The following is a 4802-nucleotide window of genomic DNA, read 5'->3' as shown; positions in this document are numbered from 1 at the left end:
GCAAGTTTATATTAATCCATTTATCTCGTTTATTAAGATTTTTAAATAAAGCAAAAGTTGATTAAATCATCAAACCCGCATGAGATCGCTTGAAGTCAAATTCGGATTAAAAAGGTAGAATTTATTTAGTTGTTTTTAAAAACAGCGCAACTTTAGTCTACATATATAATATAGGTTGATGAACATTTAGCTGTGGAGAAAAATAAACTAGAAATAATATGAAACAAGCGATCAAGGTGTAGCTAATAATAAATATTTTACAGACAGCTCATTCTCACCTCAACTTTAGTTTAAGCCATATTATCATACTGCATTTTCAGAAGGGTCTCTCTATGAAGACGTCACAAGTGTCTAAGGTCACTTAAAGCAACACAACGGCACTTCAAACTTTTTGCCGTAAAACAGTTCTTATTACAACCAAATAAGATGCCACAGTGTTTGAAGGCAAGTACGATGCGACCGCAGTTCGCTGCGGCGCCTTGCATATGCATGAGCTGAGGTATGACCTCAGCAACTGATGAATGGTCCGAGGTCTGTGTATGTCGCACTCACTTGCAACTGCGTAGTCCGTCACTTTCAACTTGTGTTTGGATAAAGTTGTCTTGGAGCAGGTAGCGTTGTAGAGGGAGTGATATTTTATCTTATTTTTACTGAAATTGGCATGGTATATAACTTTTTGTGAATAATAGTTAGAGTAACAATTTATTCATTTCAGAATTAGTCTAAGAGTGTAAATAGTTTTCATTTTTAGCAGGATTGAAATCGTAATTATCAATTTACCAAACGACTCTTTTTAAATAGGTAATGTTTCGCTTGTACAGTGATTTTATATCGAATATTTTCACACTGTAAGTAAGTTGGCACTATAACCTAAAATAACTTCACCTCACGTATACAATTATTATCGTAAAAAATATGATTGTCTGTTTGTCAGCTAAAACCTTAGCAAGTCACTCTGTGCTCTTTACTACTGTTCCAACTCAAATTTCTAATTGGTTAACTTTAACTCGTGTAGTTTGTTCAAGAGAGTCCATGATACCTACATACAAGCCTTTTTTTAATGTGAAAAGTTTATAACTTACGCAAAAACTAGACTCTTACACGCAACATTATTGCGTACAAAAACACAATGTACCGGTCGTTTGTAGCGGCCATCTCCTATATTATCCGGTTCGGCCGATGGCCCTAATGTCGCCCATTACGCACTAATGTAAACGCGCTCGCGGCCGTTTGTCTGTCACTCGGGCCGTTGTAAGGAAGACTTTACTGCCCACGCTTTCTTATTCTGTTACCCCCTTATTAATAAAAAGTTACACTCGGGATGAACACTGGATTAAAATATTTCCATACTAAATGACAATTTAAAACCAGAGTTTAACTAAGGTGTAACTTTTATTGATAAGGGGGTTAATGTTTAAAAAGTGGAAAAAATACGCGAATAACAACGATACGACAATTTGACATAGCATTATCACTAAATTAAGAGATACCCATCAAGGTAGCCCATCAATTTAATTGTAATAGACATCTTCATGTAGTTTTTGAGTGTGATGTGATGTTACAATAAAACACAAAAATAAGGATCTACAACAACAAAAACAATGAAAGTCAAGATGATTTTGAGAAAGCTCACCAAGGTTGTGATATCATCCCTTCCAATCTTGTCGCAATGAGAGTACTAAATAGTTTGTATTTCCCCCACAAAAAAGGTATATTTTGAAAACCCGTACAGGCACAGACAGAATGCTTGCAATGCTTATCACATAAAAAAATACAGAAAGCTATTTTTACATGCCATTCTAAAATTAGCGTTCCAATATAAACCGTGCGGATTGATGCCAAGAAGCTTTTGCAAAAGGTTTATATTATTTAAGGCACCCGAAGCGGAAAATATCTTAACGTCTAAACATTCTTGGAGTAAGTAAACAGTTCATTCAATCACTTGTTTACCCAAGCCTCTCGAAACTTAGCCAGGAAAGAATAAAATGATAGCTACTTATTTTTTATGGTGGAGTATTTCGAATGTGAATAAGTGGACCAAGTTTCTCGTGACGTAATTTATTAGTTTTGTGCAAATAAGATTTGTCTATTTTTATGTTAAGAATAGTTCCGATTATTAAGTAGGAGAGCTAGTCGCAAAATTTGTTAGTCGTATACCTCGAAATCAAAAAATCTAGCTTTTCACCTATTCGCATTTCGCCGCGATATCAAAATTTCTGAATAGATTTTTATTCTTGTAGTATAATTTTTGATCGCTAATTACAAGTGTCTATATGTGTGTGTATTTACTAGTACTTACATACCAAATTTCAGAGCCTTTTTAGTCGTCTTATTTTTTTTTAAATTTTCATTCTTGAATTCTTTTTTCTTCTTGAAATCAATACTAAGTAAACGTAGCCTGTCTCAATGCTGAAAGTAAACAATTACGATAGAATAACGTCATTTGTAATTCCCTCCTTTTTCCTCATACTCCCGAAGGAATAAAATACGGCGAAAGTTATGAGTACCGAGTCAAGGGCCGACACGGAAAGTTGGTTTCTTTTGTCATGTTTATTTGTAAACTTCGCGCTGCAATATGAATAGGTACGGTCGATATTAACAACTGGGTTAACATGCTAAGATGTAAGTAGTACCTATGCTACGGTGGCTTTCTTTAACTGCATTATTTTTAAAACTTTATTTTGCACTTATCATTCGTTTCAGCCAAATGACGTCCATTCTAGACAAGGGTCTCCCTCAAAGATTTTCACAACGATCGGTTCTGTGCCGCTCGCATCCAGGCAACTCCCGCGACCCTCACCAGATCGTCAGTCCACTTAGTTATTGTCATTATCATCAGCCTGTTAGCGCCTATGGAGGGCCTATTGTGTGTCCAGCAGTAGACTGTAGACTGCTAACAGTCAACCAAAATAAGTGCATTTTATTCTGTCTTCAAGTTTGTCATATCAGCTTTTGCCAGCGACCTTTTGCAAGTTGCCACTGTACTATTTAACACTATGCTTGCTGAGTCACGTAAGTACTTCATTTTTCTAAATGATGCCCTTTAAAAAAAAGTAATAAGTAGTTACGGGACTTATCCCACCACACTTTCCCACCACTGTAACTCTTGTATATCCAGGATCTACAGCTTGGTATCCAATGAAACCCAACCAGTGTAGGTTGAGTAGTCACAGCCCAGGGTATAGAAACGGTAAAAAGTCGTTAGTTTTAAGCTACAATAACTCTAAGCCTTATTTTTCAAGTTAAAAATAGCGATATTGTGAAAAATATTATTGGCAGGTAGTTGCTAATTGCTCATAAGATAGGCCCCCTTAATTTAATTTATTGTCCGTGGTGCATCTGGGGGCACGGCAGTGCCCCCGCCAAGTCGAGCGCGAAGCAAACACTGCCGTACCATCTTTACTGGAACCATTTCGCCGCATTTTCAGGCCCCTATTTGAGAACCTCTGGATAAGACCAGAACGCAGAAATTTTCGTCATCTAGTAAGCTATAATCACATAGGGTAAACCAGAGAGTGATTGCCCACTGGTAGTGATTGCCCGCTTTAAGAATAATATTGTCAGGTGCTGACTTTGAATCACTCTAGTTAGATTTGAATTTACTAAGTAGATGGCTCCGTGATCAATGTACAGTAGATTTAAAATTTACAATATGAAACACTAAAAAAAAACAGTTAAGGCGGATTTTGTCAAGACTGGTGAAAATGTTACTCAAACAGGTAAAGACTTTAACAATTTTACTAAGGAATTACTTGCTTAGAGGTTAAATTTTTTTTCCAAGTTATTTAATATTCAACTAATGGTGTATAGTCATGATGAAATTATAAGTGTTTTCTTCATTATCAATGAAAATAACTGATAAAATTTGATTTCTAAAGCACCTGGTTTTGTCATCCTTCAACGGCCAAGTCACACAACATTAACTATAATAATAAAGAAATCGCAGTAAGGAACCATAGACTTGGCACGACTTTGTCTAGATTTCATTACTTTTTAGAGATAAACAAGCAGCTCCATCGAGACTTGGCTAGTTTTTTACAGAATGTTTTTGGTGGGATAATCTTTTCTTAAAGGTTTTAAACCTTTGTTTGTCACCTGTCATCCGCTTTGCAATGGAGGGAAGTTGAACCTTAATTTCGAACTCCTCCTATGTTCTTCTGATTAATTTCGTTGCGGGTCCAATGACAGTTTAACTTTCCCCCGGGATAAACTTGACCTTCATTGGTTGGGTTTTTGTGGCGGTCAAGCTGTAGATCCTGGCTACACAGGAGTTGCAGTGGTGGGAACGAGAGGTGGGAATAGTCCCGTAAGTTAAAAATAGCCCAAAGCGTGTATAACACGTATAAAGAGGGAACGATATGGGTCGGATATACGACGCGTCAGTTAAGCTCGGCCTACGCACAGCTGTGTGTTGACGCTCATAATATACATACGTTAATTTACCCTCCGTGGTTGTGTATTAATCGCATTGTGTATACCACGCCTTGGAACCCAAGTAGTTCAATTAAGAAGGTGTCTCTACTTCTAAATATTATCACTAGGCGAACTTAATGCCATAAGGCATTCTCATCCAGTTTACCTTCGGGTTATGCAGAAAAATTAGTTAGTCTTTGGGACGGAACTGTGAGTTATTTTCCGAGCTAGACGGCCTAGTTAGACATTATTTCGCGGGTCCGCCCCATTCAGGCCTTTGCCAAACTTAACCTGTCTCCCGCCATCCAATCATCATTAATGATTTATCCTTAGTGGTAAATCCATGTTGAGATTTTTTTTTTTCAAGCTCAGCCACAGAAACACTCGTC

This window comes from Ostrinia furnacalis, unplaced genomic scaffold (assembly GCF_004193835.3).
Source record: "Ostrinia furnacalis isolate ACB-3 unplaced genomic scaffold, ASM419383v2 OfSCF6681, whole genome shotgun sequence".
NCBI classification, from domain to species: domain Eukaryota; kingdom Metazoa; phylum Arthropoda; class Insecta; order Lepidoptera; family Crambidae; genus Ostrinia; species Ostrinia furnacalis.
Note: the sequence above shows the minus strand (reverse complement) of the source record.